We start from the raw sequence: 19,035 nt of genomic DNA, 5'->3' as shown, positions 1-19,035 counted from the left end.
GTGTCCTGGGCTGCATCCAAAGCAGCGTGGCCAGCAGGGCGAGGGAGGGGATTCTGCCCCTCTGCTCTGCTCTCCTGAGACCCCACCTGGAATACTGCGTTCAGCTCTGGGGTCCCCAACACAAGAAGGACATGGAGCTGCTGGAGCGGGGCCAGAGGAGGCCACGGAGATGATCTGAGGGCTGGAGCACCTCTGCTATGGAGACAGGCTGAGAGAGTTGGGGCTGTTCAGCCTGGAGAAGAGAAGGCTCCGGGGTGATCTTATAGCAGCCTTCCAGTACCTAAAGGGGGCCTACAGGAAAGCTGGAGAGGGACTTTTTCCAAAGGTATGTAGTGATAGGACAAGGAGTAATGGATTTAAACTGAAAAAGAGGAGATTTAGATTCGATCTAAGGAAGAAATTTTTCACTGTGAGGGTGGTGAGGCACTGGAACAGGTTTCCCAGAGAAGTTGTGGCTGCCCCATCCCTGAAAGTGTTCAAGGCCAGGTTGGATGAGGCTTTGGGCAACCTGGTGTAGTGGAGGGTGTCCCTGCCCATGGCAGGGGGGTTGGAACTAGCTGATCTTTGAGGTCCCTTCCAACCCAAACCGTTCTGTGATTCTATGATTCTATGTCTTTTTGTATCAGCTGTGATTTTCTAATATTTTCTTCTTTGAAGAGAATGTTGAAAAGTCCTACCAGTACTCAGCAAAATTACTGATCTCTGGTTTTGACGAGCCAAATAGGCATAAATTAGTGACAGTGTATGCCCTGCATACTCATCTTCCTGAGTCTGCCTTGTGAGATAGGACTTTGTTTTTCATCTGGCATTTGGTAGAGCAGGAGGAGTTTAACACAGACTTTTCCAGAGCAGTGGTTTTACCCCATGAAGCATAGCTGTGTTTAGCAAACTGATCTATGAAATATAGCGATGCTCCCTGCAGCACCTCAGTGTTTCTAGATGATATTTGGGCTGTGCAATCAGGCTGTCATTAGACGGTTTGCAGTTCAGAATCACTCTGACAGCAGCAATTTTGTGGCTGTAGTGACAGCAGCAACAATAGTTCTCAGCAACTCCTTTTCTGACAGTGTGATCTTATGAGATCTTATCAATATCTTATCAATATCCTCTTTATCAACCAAAATATATTTCTTGGCCTGAGAGCAGGACAAGTAAAGCCCTGTCACGCTCCCAGTGCTGAAAAAACCAGCATATTCCTTCTAAAAAATGTAGTTAGTCATTTCTTGCTTGGAGGAATACCACTCTGTAATTTAGTTCACTTTTGTCCAGTTATCAGGAACATCAAGGACAATATAATAGCCTGACTACTTTCTTCCAATATTGCTATGAAAGAATATCCTCAAAATTTTAACCCTATAACATTAAAAAGCAAAGATATGATTTCCATTCAAGGACTCAGGAGACACCTGATTAACTGTTACTATTATTTTCACTTGATAATAGTTTTTACTGTAGCTGAACAGTGGTGTTGACTCTTGAAGATTCAACAATGATTTCCTTTTTCACTGGAATTTAAGCAGAACCTTTGAAAAGGTTTTTTGAGAGAGAGGCTTCTGGCCAAGTTTCCCTTTTGGGAATGAAAATCCAAATTTTACCCTGTGTACTTTGTACTCTTGTTTTGTTCTTTTGTGAGGTAGTGATCAGGTGGGACCCCTGACCCTCCTCAGGCTTTACAGAGTGGTATTTCCTAAACTTATTGCTTTTCTGGAAACTTTTGATTTAGATGAAACGGAATATTTCTGGAGACATACATTTAATTGAAAATGTTCTTAGGCGTTCTACTGATTGCCCCAAAGTTAAATGAAAAATGCAATGGTTTCAAACCAGTTCTTACTGTAACAAGTCCAACAAGAGTTTATAGAAGATCACCTGACAATTTCACCCCAGGTACTTAGTCCTGGTAGTCTTCGTGGAAGGAACCTCTTAAACTAGGTAAACTCTTTACCCATGATGGCTCTAATTCACAGCAATATCCAAGTGCTCCCATAGAATCATAGAATGGTTAGGGCTGGAAGGGACCTTCAAAGGTCATCTAGTCCAACCCCCCTGCAAGGAACAGGGATATCTCCAACTAGATCAGGTTGCTCAGGGCCTTGTCCAACCTGGCCTTGAACGTCTCCAGGGATGGAGCATCCACCACCTCTCTGGGCAACCTGTTCCAGTGTTCTACAACTCTCATGGTGAAAAATTTTTTCCTAATATCCAACCTGAATCTACCTCCCTCTATTTTAAAACCATTACCCCTTGTCCTATCACAACTGGCCCTCCTGAACAGCCTCTCCCCATCTTTCCTGTAGGCCCCCTTGAGGTACTGGAAGACCGCTATAAGGTCACCCCGGAGCCTCCTCTTCTCCAGGCTGAACAGCCCCAAATCTTTCAGCCTGTCCTCGTAGGAAAGGTGCAAACCATAAACAGGTTGTTTTATTGCACAAACCATGGCAAAATGGAGTCACTGTTTGGTGGTACTGTTCCATCAAGCCAGCACTACTGAAGATGCAAAGCAAGCAAAGATGAGTTAAGGCAAAGCCATTTATTAACAACGCACAAGTTTCTGTTAATGAAAAGATAAGCAGATTCCCTTATGTTTGCCACGATTTAAAAGTATCACAGTTGCATTTGGTATTAAGGGCTCATTTATAAATATTTTATTGCGGTTCAATAATTGATAAAGTGATTTACAGTCACCTTGATAATACATTAATGCTTGCAGAGTACATTATGTTAACCATATTAGCTGAAAATATGTTTTGTAATTGTAGTGGTTTGCCAATACATCATCTGTTAAGCTTTTATTGCTAAAGCCTTTTAATTGTTTCTTTGGTTTGTTATTTGAAATGACTAACTATTTATCTGAAAAATGCCCAGCCTTTCTGCCTTTTCTTTTTTTCTTTTTATTAGTATGTGTGTGATAAAGGTGCTCCTAATAAATGCAAAATAACAAGCTGTTACAACCTTTTCATGGTCCAGCATCACAGGGTTGGTTATGCATGAAAACACTTTGCTTCCCCATCTCTGGAAAAAATCTCCCTCGAAAAAGCCTGGTGAATTCAGAAACTGCTCAGCCTCAGTTTCTTCTAAGGGGAAAGAGCCCCCCAAATTATCACAGCCTGATTTCTTCTTTTCATGGTGGTCATTGCACCAAAACGTCCGAATGTGGCAGCCTAACGGCTGACTGCTGAAACACCTCCAGGATCTTCCTGGAGAGGGTTTACTCCAGGAAAGATTTTTCTTCTGTGCCATAAGGCTGTGGGTAGACCAGCAGAATTTTTGTCAAAGGGAGCCATAACAACGAACGAGGTAAAAACCTGTGTAAAGGCAGTATTTTTTTTTTTCCTTCTGCATTCTATTCACCTATGAAACTCATTTCCTCAAAAAGCTGTCAGGTGGAAATCTTAACAGAATTAAAGATAAACTGGGATATTGCAGAGATAAGTAGATTGTGTACTGAAAAGAGAAAATACTAAACAAAGGAGGCTTTTGGAAGAGGCGAAAGAACTTCGACAACAGGAATCATCATCTGTCTATCCAAAGTTGGGAGAATGCCATCCTGTGCCTTGGTCCAAAAGTATCTGCATCTTGTTCTGAGGTACCTGGCATTTGCATTCTGTGTCCCTCTGCCTCTGCATGTATAGCCACGCTGGCAATGTCCGATGCATCTGAACAACTTGCTGAGAAGGTGCATCTTGGTGATCATCATCAGTTTAAACCATAAAAGATCAGGTATACGTACTCACAGGGATGGCTTTAATAGAAAAGATGTTTCAATAATAATAATACTTTCAGTCCAATTTAATTATTTAATTCATCATCATGATGTTCAGGCTGAACAGGTTTTTGTAAAGCCAATCTAAACCAACAGCAGCTGGTTTTCTCCATCATACTCATTTAGATTCCTCTTAACCAACCTTAGTCAACATCTTGATGGGAAAAAAGAAAAAATGCCAGCACAAAACTCACTGTTTTGTTTCTCACCTATTTGGTGACTTTCTTTCCAGGCTGGTAACTCTCAGGACTCTTTGGAGAACTCCTTCAGCTCGATCATTTCTCAGAAATGTTTTGTTTCCTATCTTTGCTTGAATGAAGTTGCTACTGGTTTTTACAGGGGTAGTTTGAATCAAGTCAAGAGAGATGTATGCTCTGCATAGTGAGATACCCTCAGGCTCATCTTAATGTCCACCCTGGTCACACCTCTCAATGCATTGACCAGAAGCATGAGGGAGTCTTGTCATGCCTGTTTACAAACAGTTCTAGAAACTCCTCTTTGACATGAGTTACTTGGCATTGGTTGTGAAGCTTGCAGTTGCTGATATTGTAAGGTCAGAAAGTTGCCTATGTCCTAAAACTTTCATTGAAATGTTTGTCATTTTAAATGCTGATTTGAGAAATGTGTGTCATGATGAACTGTTCCCCTAGATCTCTACTGAAGAACTTGGCTTTTGCTGATAATCTTAGACTTGACAGTGAGCTAAAAGGAGCTTGTGTCCACTCTGTGCTGCCCAACATGAACTTCTGCAGAGTTAATCTGTGAGACAGCTGAGTATCTGGGGGCTTTCTGTGTCACAGAACGTCTGAAGGGGTAGGAAAAATGTGGTTTTGGAGAAGACTTCTGAAAGCAAAGGATAAAAACTTAAAAAAAAAATCCAGCAAAACAACTGATTATCTTAATGGGTTTATTAAAGAGATTATTCGAAAACATCTCCTGAGGTAGTGTGAGACAACATCCTCAGTTTCTGGTAGAGGTGATCCAGAACGCTTATCCTAGAAGCCTCTTGCTGATAGGAGAGCTCATAGGTTTTTGGAGAAATGTTTTTGACTCTAGAACTGACTCATCACTGGAAAGTGATGGCCTTCAAGGCACACTGGCGATACCTTTCTAGGCATAAGTTAATTGGAAAGGATGAAAGTGATGGACATTGGTCAAACAGTGCCTACATTTTAAAAACAGACCAGAACAGACAACTACAGAAAAAAGCAGGTTAACCTAAAATGTTCTGAAGTGCCAGAGCACACCAGGACACAGCCTGTAGGAAATCTGGAAATCCTAATACTTGTGTGTTCTGCTGTAAAACTTGCTCTTGGCTTTACTAAGGTTTCAACTTCTTACTTGCCACTTGAAAAATGACTATGATTCAGCCTTATGGTTATCAAGGATTCTAGAGGAACATTTGAGATGTGTAGCAAAGATAGTTTGTGTTATTTGAATCGGCTTTGTTATCCAGAAAGGTTCAGATCTCCCATAGGTTCTGCGTTCTGTTTGTCAGCTCTGTGCAGATGTCCATGGTACCTAGGGTGTGTTGTGGTGGCAAACACCCATCTTAAGGAAGCTGGGTGACCCCACTGAATGACAGTAAGACTGAAGTTTATTTTAGAGCTCTGGGTGTAATATTCCTGGATTAAAATTGTCTGTAGATTTCAAGATAGGGAGGAGAAGGAAGCCAGAAGCCTGTTGAGGGTGTTAAAATCACATTAGCATAATACAGGAGTGTTCAGTTTACAAACCTGGATCTCTGAAGGTGTAAATGAACATCTGGTGCCGGTGCTAATTGCAGTGATCTGAAGGAGGTGACTGTGATTTTGGGCTGGAGAGATTAGCAAGGCCCTGCAGTAGTGTTATTGATGTCTGAAAAGAGTAATTTTAGAAGTGTTCCTCCTTGCATGTGAGGACTTTTTGTGCCTATTAACTTTTAAATCAGCCAGCTTGCTTGCACACTGTGCCTGCTCTCCGACTACTGACATGGCTTTGGTGGTTAAAATCTGCATTGCTAGAGGAACTATTGATTTTGGGTCCCTTTACTTTTTTTGGTTGGCCAACCTGAGAAACCATAAAGACAACAATTCCAAATTTCTGAAAACTAAGTGCTGCCTTTAGGAAAACTATGGCAGTTGCATCTACCCATCTGAAGGCTATTCAAATATGACCAAATAGTTCCTTTTTAGGTCTGGTATGTTCTGATTCCATCCACCACTTTAGCTAGTATTTCATGTTTCATAATCTTTTTTTTTTTATTGTTATGCTCAGTCTTGCTGTAAAATAATTATTTCTACTCTTCTGGTGGATGAAGTCAAAAGTTCATCAAACACCTCTCTGGTGAAACAAATGCTTGTCTGTTGTAAGAACCCAGTCCCATACTCCCCACTAAAGTTCATCTTTTAATGTTACAGGATTCATTATGGGATTTCTAATTTAATTGCTAATCTCACTGTATTTGTATATTTGAAAATCTTAGCAGAGATGAGCCAAACTTCAAAAGCTCTCTCTTCTTTGGAGAGTCCTGGCAAATTTGAAAGGAGTTTGTATTACTTTGGCATATTACAAATGGAAGAATTGAATGCACGCCTGAAAGTCTGAATAGGGCAGTTGTTAAACCAAAGACGAGGCAAAGCTGAAGGAGGTCTAGTTTTTGGTATCACTATAAGACTAATTATTTATAAGAAAGAAGGTAAAGGGACTATTGATTTCCAACTGAATGAATGTGTGGTGGTTGCTTCTACAGCCTTGTATTATTCAAGCAATATTTGCGTCCTATTGAAATACAGCAGGGGGCACAGATTTGATTGTTTTGTTGCTGTGGAGACCACAAATCTATGTAGCTCAGAAATTTTCACTTCTTTTCCATTTTCAAGACCATGTGACATCTCTTCAAAGTAATGGTCTTAGGAAAGGCTGTACCCTTGCAGGAATAAAATCTGGTGAGTGGGGAACAGGGCTGATGGCAAGCAGAGAAGTATCAGGACCTGAGGAAGACATCTAATGAAAGATAAAGTGAATTGTTTTTTCCCATCTACCTAATTCCAGTGAAGCTACTGTATAAAGAAATAATTGTGCATTTGGTTCATCCAGGGCAGTGGGCGACTGCCACATTCCTGAGTGGCACCTGCCTTGTTGGTGGATGGGATTTACATTAAGTCAGTGCTTAGCAGCTCATGGCCTACAGGGTATTACAGTGTCTCGACTGATTTAGCTGGGATGAACAAGAGAAACTCAGGGAAACAGATAAACCTGTGGAGGAGACTTGAAGGAATCATGGAGCAGTCCAACACTTACACGGTATGATCTTCAGGTCCGGTGTTGGTGGGAGTGAATAAAATCTGACAAGAAGGCAGTAATGTGCATGGGGAGAAAGGCTCCCCGAGTAGCCACTGCTGTCTCCTTCCCTCTGCTCGGGATGATGATCCGATATCCCAGTGTAATGTGGACCCACACCCAGGGACATATATCTCAGCTGTTGGAAAGAGACAGGTTCTTGAACTGGGAATTCGGCTTTAAGGGGTCATAGAATGATAGAATGGTTTGAGTTGGAAGGGACCTCAAAGATCATCCAGTTCCAACCCCCCTGCCATGGGCAGGGACACCCTCCACTACACCAGGTCGCCCAAAGCCTCATCCAACCTGGCCTTGAACACTGCCAGGGATGGGGCAGCCACAACTTCTCTGGGCAACCTGTTCCAGTGCCTCACCACCCTCTGAGTGAAAAATTTCTTCCTTATATCTAATGTAAATCTGCCCTCTTCCAGTTTAAAGCCATTGCCCCTTGTCCTGTCACTACATGCCCTTGTAAAAAGTCCCTCTCCAGCTTTCCTGTAGGCCCCCTTTAGGTACTGGAAGGCTGCAATATGCGGGTATGAAGGTGTTTGACACCGGTGTGAGCTGTGCAAGGACTTAACTTGATGTGTGTGAGTGTGACAGGCACAGCCTTTGTGTCATGTTGCAGTGGAGCCGCTAGTTGTGCTTTCTACATGTGTGTACCCGTTGCACGGAAAGGAAAAAGATGAATTATTAAACGCAGGAGTAAGGTCTTAGGTAGTAGATCTGAGACCAGAGTCTGTGCGATAGCATTCTCTGACATGCTGCCAGTGTCACATGCAGGGACAGATGGAGTTGGGGAGTCTCAGATCATGGCTCTAAAGAAAATAGCATAGGGGAAGGACATCATATCCATTAGAAAACTGGGGAGACATTGGAATGGATAGAGGCTGTATGGGGAGAGACAGAACCGATGTGGAACTAGCCAGCTAGTGCTTGAAATTGAAATAAATAATCTAAGAGAGCTTTAAATCCAAAGGCAGGGGAAAGCTAAGAAATGTAGAAACGTTGAGGGGAGATGTTGATGGGAGAAGGATCTTTCCAGGGAGAGGTTAAGAAACTATAATTCTAGACAAAACTAGGACACAAGTTAGTAAGACTGAGAGAGGGAATAACAACAAAAGAGTTTGAAAAGGTGAAGTTTCAATTTGTCACGACATGCAGACACAACCAGGCTGATCCCAAATATGTGCGACCTTCCTGAGAAGACTAGGAAGTAGCCAGGATAAATGTGAATATCTGTTATAATTGAAGACACTGATATAACAGCTATTTTAGTGAAATGTTTTAAAAAATAGGACACTGCTATCTTTAGGTATAAAGTCCATAGAAATGAGAGAGCATTCTTTGGAAGCGAAGTTACATACTAAGGAAAGCATGCAGTGCAGGAAGCAAGCTATCAATAAATATCCTTATGGATTAAAATTCTCTTTGAGAGGGGAGAGAAATCCATGTATAGCCATTGTATCAGCTAGTCAAAGTAGCTGTGAGATACATAGATCAAAGAGCCTGTGAGGGAAGAAATACCACGATAATGGGAACCTACATGGGATATACGGCGAATGATAGCAAGGCAGCATTTTTAGACTCAGTTAATAACTGTCCGAAGCAACTACTCTGCTGGATGTGAAAGGAGAAAACTCTTGGTACAAACCCGTGTAAGGCACAGAATCTGCTTGAAATTATGAACTACCAGAGCTTTATCTTGCAGTAGTGCTCTTAAAGTCTACTTGGAGGCAGCATCACGCAGTGGCCATTTTTCCATGGGAAAAAACCACACATAATCTAACAAAAAAAAAATCACCAATCTAGTGTTTAGCTATTAAACAGAAATGAGAAAGCTCATTAAAAGGGAATTTTCAGAGACTGTCTCAAAGCAGGTGCTGTGTCTTGGTGTGAGACCAAGGAATAGCACCAAATGTAAAGTTTGAGGCTTTTCACTGCTTGTATCATCATCCTGTTTAGGAGATTTATGACAAGGATGCCTTTTAGCAGGCACTATATTTAAATAGATGACAAAAAGACAGTCTTCATCCATCCTAAAACATTGATGGTTCAAGGGGAGAGTACGAGGGAAAGAAGGATATTTTTTAAGAAACCTTTTTTTCTTTTTTTGAATGAAATGAACACATGGACTTCTTTGTAAAAGTGGAGGTTGTACAGGGTTCAGTTAGGGTGGAATATATCTATAACAGGAAACACACCCTTCAAAAACAACAGAGTTGCTAGCCATGGTAGTGCTTTTCACATCTGCTTTGTGAAGCATGAGTTCCAGAAAACTTTGTAAGTTGTGTATACATTATAAATTGTACTTGTATGAGAAAATTCATGTTCAGAAGTGGTCGTGCTGCACTTGCTGGCTCATGATACGGCTTATAACGCTGTGTTTGGCATGAAAGAAAGCTGATAAATTGTCTGTTGCAAAGGAAGGACCAAAGACTTGAGGAAAAAGAACCCATAAAATGAAGGGGACTGACTCTCTCACTTTGTAGCTCTTAGCTCTTCCCATGCTAGTTGGGATGAGGCAGTTGTTCTGATTGGGCTCTGTCCATTTGTGATCCCATACAGCTGCCTTTTTGCTAAATAAACTAGATGTATAGTTCTGAGCTCAAGCTGCTGTGCTCATTGTGGCTGCTTTGAGGTTTTCCATCCAATTAATTTCTCAAACAAAATATATTTTGTACAGTTAAGTACCTTGTTTTCAAAGGATTTCTGTGTATGTATCTTATTGCAGTCCCAAACAGGTTTTCATATTTTGCAATGGATTTTGCTGCCCAGGTGACTTACCTTTCTGTTTTTCTTCTGCAAATCTTCCCTACAAGTCCCCCAGTGCAGTGACACATCCCAGTGTGCTGCCAGGCCCTTGGGTGAGGAAGGGTTGTGGTACCTCAAGGAATCTGAGCTGTTGGTGAGGGTGGAGGCTTGGTGATTCGGAGCTACAGTCAGGCACACACTATGCCTTCACCTGAAATGCTTTGTGTTTGGTTTTGAGGTTCGATTTTGTGTGTGTGTGTTTGCCAGAGGTCAACTTTCCTCTGAAAAAGTGTTTCTAAAATGAAATTAAAGAGTTTAGTATGGAGGAAAGGTCAAGAATTGCTTTTTGGGCTGTGCTGAGGCAAAGTAACTTAGAGAAGCAGGCTGAAAGAGAATTAAAGAAAATGTCAAGTAAGATTTCCTAACAATGAGGTTCATTAGTCTCTCCAGGGAACGATAGGAACCCTGTGTTAAATCCTTTAGGCTAGAAATGTGGAAAGCATTCGGTCAGTGCTGCTTTCTCTTCTTGCAGTGCTGTTTGGCCCCATTCACTGGAGTTAATTCAGTATGTAAAGAGAAATCTTCCTGCCTTCTCTCCGTACCAAGCACCCTTTGAGGGGCTGAACTTGTGCAGCTCCAGCTGCAGATAACAGGAAATAAGGCTACCCCATCCGTGTGGAGTGGGATCTGTATTCTGTCTCTGGGCATCGTTTTAAAGTAAAACATAATTTTCCCATGTGGAGGAACAGAAGCCCTTGGAGGCGGAAAAACAGCAAATTAAAGTAAGATTACACATAGGCAGTTTAACATTGAAGATGAAAAAATTATTGCAGATTGTGCAAACAAAATTAGCAGGTGTACAAGGTGAAAATAAGTAATTCTGGCATTTCCAGGCTGCCTGGGTGTAGCACAGCTGTATTCTTTGATGCACATTCCACAGGACTTCGAACCAGCAGTGTTTGCCGTGTTGGCCATGCCCTGAGTTTCGTGGTCAGTTGGGGAACCAGCCTGAGGATCTTAAGGGTGTGCAGCAAAAGACTGGAGCAAAACCACAAGTAGTATGGGCAGTAAGGAATTTTTTTTGTTTGTTTTCCCTCTTGAGATGTGTGCCTTGCATGGAAATTCTTCACTTGGAATCCAAAAAGCAACATTATCTTCTCTGGTCTTCCCTTTTTTTTTTTTCCTCCTGCCTTATAACTCTAATTTCCTGATGTTGGAAGGTGAGTTTTATACTAAAAACATGAGGAAGACAACATAAAGATTATAGTAAATTCAGTAAAGAGGAGGCCATGGCTTCATTCAGAGTTCATTTGTCAGGATTCATACATGGAATGATCACATAGAACAATCTTCCCTTGAGGCCCACTGGCTAGTGACAGATAACTCCTGCTTAACCACTAGTGAAACTGTTCAGAGATTACTTGCCCAGGGAGGTGGTGGAGTCCCCATCCCTGGAGGTGTTTAAAAACCGTGTAGATTTGGTGTTGAGCAACATGGTTTAGGGACCCTGACAGTGCAGGGTGAATGGTTGGACTTGATGATCTTGAAGGTCTCTTCCAACCAGATGATTCTACTGCAAAAGAAGGAAAGGGGTTATGTTTTTGGAACAAGGTGGTTTCCTGTTCTGTTTGCTTAGAGGATGTTTAGATAGGTAAAGGGAGAACATCGTACAACTGGAAAATTCAAACGACCTTTGATACTCTTATTTGGCTCAGATGTGGAGTGGATGTAAATTGGCACAACTCCCTTAAAAGTCAGTGAAGACAAGCTGATTTCGATTTATGGAGAGCGTAATCTAAAACCTGTATTCAGATTTTATATGCTTTTTTTTTTTTGTGAGAGGGAGGAAAGGAATCCTGAAGACCACTCCGAATGTTTCTGCATTGCTTTTCTCCTTCTGCACGCCTTACAACATGACGTAGCTAGGATTATGCCTTTGTGCTATACTACCCCCTTGTGTGTGATGCAGCCTGGCTCCTAGATGATTGAAAGAAACACTACAAATTCTGTTCCAATGTGCCAAACAGGGGGTTACAAATCCATAATAATTAAGCTTTCACTTCTCAACGAAGTAAAATAATTAACATCTTGTTATAGAAGAGCTTTAGCAGCTGAGGACTTAGCCAGCTGTGATTTTTCGGAGCATGATGAAGTTGGTAAGGTGATTAATACCTGTTGTATGTAAAGGAATGATCCTTAAACAATAAATGCTACCAGGCTTCTGACAAATCTTGTAATAAAAGTAGCACCCCTATAAGATAATGCAGTGATTTGGACTGTTTCTCCAGGCCATGCTTTTGTGTAAGGAAAAAACAACAGCCAGAACTAAAAACCAGTGGTTTTTAATATACATCTCACTGGGTAAAATCTGATGCTACTACAGGGAATGTATCTGGATTGCAACTGTAGCTCTTAATTCTCTGAAAGATATATTTTAATAGCAGAGAAAGAAATGAAAAATTACCTTTAGGTATCACATTGGATATTACATGGAGCCCCTATATCCCTTTTTCTCATAACGAGGTGAGAAAAAATGCCAAGGTCTGAAAGCTGGGGGCCATCCTATGCAGGCTGATTACCTCTGCATGGTCCGTGAAGGAAGATTGCTGCCCTTTTGGTCTTCAGAGGAGAGATTCGGAGGATTTTCGTAAGGTACTGGACAGAAAGCAGCCTAGAGAGAGCCTACAGTAACTTTTCTAGAAATTTAGATAAGCTCTGAATAACATCCTTCAGGCCTCTGATTTGAATCCTGATGATTTAGTCATACTTTCTAAATAAGCAAACTTTATTTTTTTAGAGGTTTTAAACACTTAATAATAACGCTTTTGAGAAAAAAAAAAAAACTTTGATCCAAAATCCGAATTATCCTAAGTGGTACTTTTGCCAGACCCTACCCTAATGCAAAGAGTTTGGTGGATGAGGAGGAGTATTCACACCAGGGATGGAAGAAGCTACATACGTGGTCAAGCACGAAGACCTGAGCCTTGAGTAAGTTGTTTCTGACTGCCCTACCACACCCTGATGCCCCAGTTTACATTGCTCCATCAAGAGAAGCTATGGATGGCCTGAACTCCCAGAAATTTTCTGTATCTGGCAAATACCACGTTAGTCACATCTGCCTGGATGCACTTTTGTGTGTCTCTCAGCTGGCTAAGCTTGGAAACCTTTTATTTAAGGAGGAGGATCTATATAATGAAAGAATGATGCCTATGTCTGTCCTAACTGTGATTGAGAGCATTGCTTGAATTACTCCTTAGTCTTTCTGGATTTCTCGGAATTTGGGAAATATTACATCAATCATATCGCTGTGTATAGCACTGCCATCACTGAAAACTAGAGTCTGAAACGTCCATATGTCATCTAGCTAAAATTACAGCATGTTTATTAGCTTGCCAGAATTTATGCCCTGTGTTCTGCAAAATGTTTTGTGTATGCCAGTATTACTCATTTGTGTACTAATATTTTAAAGTGCTGCACTCCCTGGGAAGGACTGGATGCTCATTAGCAAAATGAAGGGTGAAGGAGATGAGGTTAACCAAGCAGGTGCTGTCTGAACTGGGAAACAGAGTCACTGCATGCTCAGATGTAGACATTTGGTCCATGGCTGGTAAGCTGATGCAAAGCACAGATGCAGAAGGAAGTAGTAATCCTGGAACAAGCCCTGTGTTTATTCCTGTGATGCAAAGAAGCAAGGAAGTATAGCTTTGTATATATGGAAAGCGTGTAAGTCTCTCCAAGAAATCTTTTGTAGGTTTGTGAGCAGAGAAACAAGGAGGATGTTATAATTCCGAGAGAGAACAACAGATGGGGGATTCTGATCTTTACCCAGATCTCCATAAGCCTGCAGCCTTTCACAAATGTTCATCAGGGCTCCTTGTCCTCCTTACATCATCTGGTGATTCTTCCCTAATTTGTGATACTGAATGGTGTAAGAGCACATGCTTAAGCTTCTCAGGCCACTGGGAAAAGCAAGCCTTGTGTTCGTTGTCCCTCATGGGAAAGTGGGAGTGGAAAGGGAAAAGAACTGTGGTCACTGAGCATGAGCTGTTGAATTTTAACTCAGGTTTTATCTTAGTGGTTTGGCTGTCTCAGGGCTTTGGCTGACAGAACTAATATCTAGTAGGTGGAAGAATTTCTGCAGCCTTTGCATTGTCTTCCTTACTTATTCTGGATTTAGGGAAAACTATGCTAATGGCCTTTGTCAAAGCCAGCCTGGTGTAGTGGAGGGTGTCCCTGCCCATGGCAGGGGGGTTGGAACTGGATGATCTTTGAGGTCCCTTCCAACCCAAACCATTCTATGATTCTATGTTTAAACTATATTCTCCAAAATAAATGCTTGTTTCTCTCAGTGCATATTTCAGAAAATCCTGTGTTCCCATTCAAGGCCGTATCTTGACTACTTCAGCATAATCTAAAGCCCCACTTCTCTTAACAGATACAGGGCAGTATTTTCATCATGAAAAGCTCAAATATATGCTTCTGCATCCTCGTTTTTTTGTCCACATTGCACTGGTTCCATATGTGTTGGACAGTTGAATGCTTTCTTCATCTTATCCAGGCAGTCAGATTGGTTTGAATTTGCTGAGTCATAACTAAGAGGTCACTGTCATGGATCAGGCTTCCTCTGTCGAGCCTGGCAGCAGGGACCATAGATTGCAACTCATGGCTTTGTTTCTGAAGCCTAGCCAGACTGTGTTAGCAAAAAATGGAACATTTGTGTAAGAAAAGATGGAAAATAATGATGTCAGACATGTTTAATGGACACTTTACTACCTATTGACAGTACAGGAGTTCAGGAAAATTACTGTTCAACAGCAGAATCTTACCAGGAAGACCTTAACATAACAGAGAAAATTAATTAACAGTACTGTTGAGCAGTCGAATCATAGAATCACAGAATGGTTCGGGTTGGAAGGGACCTCAAGAATCATCTAGTTTCAACCCCCCTGCCATGGGCTGGGACACCGTCCACTACACCAGGTTGCCCAAAGCCTCATCCAGCCTGGCCTTGAACACTGCCAGGGATGGGGCAGCCACAGCTTCTCTGGGCAACCTGTTCCAGTGCCTCGCCACCCTCAGAGTGAAAAATTTCTTCCTTATCTCTAATCTCAATCTTCCCTCTTTCAGTTTAAAGCCATTGCCCATTGTCCTGTCACTACACACCCTTGTCAAAAGTCCCTCTCCAGCTTTCCTGTAGGCCCCTGTAAGTACTGGAAAGCTGCAATAAGATCACCCTGGAGCCTTCTCTTCTCCAGGCTGAACAGCCCCAACTCTCTCAGCCTGTCTCCATAGCAGAGGTGCTCCAGCCCTCAGATCATCTCCGTGGCCTCCTCTGGCCCCGCTCCAGCAGCTCCATGTCCTTCTTGTGTTGGGGACCCCAGGGCTGAACGCAGTATTCCAGGTGGGGTCTCAGAGAACAGAGTAGAGGGGCAGAATCCCCTCCCTTGCCCTGCTGCCCACGCTGCTCTGGATGCAGCCCAGGACACAGTTGGCTTTCTGGGCTGCCAGCGCACGGTGCCGGCTCATGTTGAGCTTCTCATCCACCAGCACTATTAAGTCCTTTTCCTCAGGGCTGCTCTCAATCCATTCTCCACCCAGCCTGTACTTGTGCTTGGGATTGCCCCGACCCACATGCAGGACCTTGCACTTGGCCTGGTTGAACTTCATATTGTAGTAGAACTACAATAAAATGTGCAAGCAGGAAAGTCACCGGGCCGTACGCAATAGTGGGGTGGCTACTACTGAAATGTTGTGTATGACCGAAAACAGCACTTGCAACTAGGCAGTACCCTATGTAGTCCTGTTAAATTTGGTGGCCATTCAAATAAAGCGTAGCACACCGGACAGTGGATTCTCTGAGACAGCTTCTTGCCAGCTGATTGTGTTTCCCCAGAATAATTCCGTTTCGTTCTCAACTTGAGAAACTTGAAAGGATCCTGCTATCAAAGGTGAAATATTAACAGAACTAACGGGGGCTGCGGTCATAACTCAGAAACCCTTTGTGTGACCGAGAGGTGCTCAGTAGGACTGCTGATCTCATTTGTGTTAGAGTAGGGATGGCACCATGAACATGAGAGTTTCATATATATTTCTGCAGCTTGATTTTTGGGTGGATTCACTTGCACAACATGGTGAAAACTTTCTTGTTTAAGCTGTGCTTCTTATTACATGCAGTAAAACTTACAGAACAGGAGTCTGGGCCCATTTTGACTGTCTCCTTGCATTACGGGCTCAACAGGCCTTTGGGTCTCTCCCTCTTTTTTCAATCCTTTAAGTATTCTGTCATCATGAACATATGTATGCCTAACCCATCCTTCTAAACTCCCCAAGTTGAAAGTCTGGCTATTAAGTACCTTTGATTTACTTGTTGATGTTGTATTTTCCCTAGGGCTTGATGTATCTGTGCAGTGGTTTCTTGACCTTTCTCCCATGGATGTGGTGAATAGATTTTTCCCTTTGCAGCAACCTTTTGTGTTTTTAACAACCTTTCTGCGGTGGCCTTAGAGTTTACATCCAGCCTTCCAGTCTTTCCTTACCTGTTTCATAGTTAATTTTTGTTGTCCTCTGACCTGCTTTGTCCATATCCTTTCTACAGTGCCAAACTATGCTGTTTCTGCTGTGGCCTTACTGCTGTTGAGACCAGGAGCACTCTACCTATTCAGTTACTCTGTCTTTACATCCCCTGCTGTAGCATTTGCCTTGTTTGTCACAGTTCCTGTATTTTGACTTATTTAGAGCTAGTTGGGAATAGTTGCGGAACAGCGTGGAATTTCCGAAGAGTACTTAATATCCTATTGTCTAGTCTGTCAGCAATGGCATTGAATAATGCTGGAGTAGGAATGACCTTTCTGGGACTCTTCTTGATAGTCTGGCAGCCTGGTTGGAAAACGAGACTGAAGAACTTTGAGCAGTTTTCTGTAGAGAAATCTGGAAGCTGAACAACAGTTTTTGACCGTTTCAAGGATGCTGAAACATTGGTCTTAGGCTTGCAAGCTTTTCTGTATTTGAATCTTTGCATCTTTGAAAAAAAAAAAAATCTTATTAGAGGTTTACTCACATTGTTGTGCTTAAATTTGCTTTGAAAAGTTATTTGAAGTTATTCCTGAAAATTGAATTTTCTTTCCCAGATCATTTGTGTGTCTTGTCTGGTTTTATAAAGGTAGCTTTACCATGAATGCCAGGGCTGATCCAATATGCAATCTTTCAAAACAACAAAAGAGACGAATAATAGGTGCAAATTTATTTACTGAATTTTGTTGAAATTCCTATAATACACCTTGTTGCAATTAATAGACTTAATCATCAGTTTGATTAAATCTTCAGTGAAGAATTTTCTTGCAGATGATAAAGTATAAGAATTAGTCATTATGTGTCAGCAGGTGCTCTTTCTTGTGCCTGGTGTGGTCAGTTTGTAAGACAGTGTACAGAAACGTAGTAATTTGTGACAAAGTCAGATACCAAAGAGTTAAAGTCCCTTCAGGGCCAGCAGACCTCAAGGTTACCAGTGTTTAGAATACGGTAAAGGTTTTTAAATCATCTCTCAGCTTGCTCATATGAAATACCTTCCGTAAACGTAGAAGTTACCGGGCACTTCTGAGACTAAAATCTCAACTGATATGAAGAAAATGAGTAACCAAAGGCCAAATGCTTTACTTGAAAAGTACAGTTTTTTCAAGCGTGCTAAGATACTATTCACAATTTCATCTGCAAAGCAGAAAATCAGAAATCATTATGCAAACACGTGTCCTGGCTGGGAAGAAACCACGAGTTGACATACTGTGTCTTCAACATGACAGTGTTCTGCTTCAGACACGCTTTGTAGAGCCCTGGGGCTTTAAGCCCATGAACCTCTTCCAGGAAACTGTAGTTCTGTCCCAATTTGAGGAACTCAGTACTGCTACCTGAGGCATGCAGGTATTGGGTTGGCTGGGGATGAGATTACTGATTCGTTTCTCTGGAGCTCTGGGATATTTGCAGGATGTTCCCTGTCACTCATATACTCCACGCTGATGAAAACTGCAAGTAACAAAAGGAATGTTTTATGGAAAATACTTATTTTGCACTGAACTGGAAAAATCCTGGAATTTATTTTTGTATAATTGTCTTTGTGAAAAACTGAAGTGCTCTTCTATTCCGTGCTCTGCTGAAAATTCTTTTCAATGTGTATATACATATTTTTATAAGTTTGCTTAGGAAAGCAGAACATTAACACAAAAAGTAGAATCAAACTGGACAGCTACTACATAGTTCTTCCAGAATTATCTATGAGTCTGAATAGAGTCTTTTACTAAAGTACAAAGGAAAGAACATTTGACTGTGAATTTAGTCTTGATATCCTGGGAGAGATAAGAAAAAAACAGTCCTTTTAATGGGCTACCTAATTTCACAAATCACCTTTCATATTAGTAACTGGCTTAAAGGAACATTAATTATAAAGAACTAAAAACCATGCCTAGTTTCAAAATAGAGGAGTCTCTGTGGAGTGGTAAGTCTCAGTCTATTTCTTGCCAGAATCCCTAAAAATGCTGAATATTGTTCATAAAACAATTTAGTAATAATAAGTCCCCCAAACACTGAGGAGAAAAGGAACGTGTTTTCATAAAAGAAAATAATGGCATTCAGAAGATGTAGTCCAAATGGTCAGGAGAACTTTGCTTGTTGGTTTTATTTTCGTATGCACTAGTGTTAAGGAAGGAAACCTTAGCACTGTTTTCATGCTCTGGCAGAAATAGGCTTTTTCAGCTTTTTCTCCTTAATGTCAAGTTTTCTGGATATTAAAAACTGGGAGATTTTTTAAATGCACTTTTTTATTAAAAATTTGCTCTCTTCGACCGTGGTAGAAAAATGCAGTGGCGTTTTACAGTTATCCGTGATTTTGTGATAATAAGTATCTACTTTTAAAAAAAAGAAAAAGGTTTTAAAAGGTTTTGAAATGTTGAACTAATAGTCTGAAATTCCCTGCTATTGCCATCACAGATGAGAGGGAGAGAAGTTTCATCCGTTTAATTAGGTTTCTGAAAGAGGGCAAGGGTCTGAGTGTAGTTCCTGTCTCCATAATCTCCTTAAAGGGCTTAATTTAAGAGCCTGGCACATTTGAGGCAGGATAATTTGGAAGTGTAGGAATAAGAAATAATACAGGAAAACCCCTCAAAATCTCCATTGGAGACCATACTGTTTCTTGGTGTAAAATAAGGCAG

The sequence above is a fragment of the Tauraco erythrolophus genome, chromosome 5 (assembly GCF_009769465.1).
Source record: "Tauraco erythrolophus isolate bTauEry1 chromosome 5, bTauEry1.pri, whole genome shotgun sequence".
NCBI classification, from domain to species: domain Eukaryota; kingdom Metazoa; phylum Chordata; class Aves; order Musophagiformes; family Musophagidae; genus Tauraco; species Tauraco erythrolophus.
The sequence above is the reverse complement of the archived record's forward strand: the minus strand, read 5'-3'. Positions refer to the sequence as shown.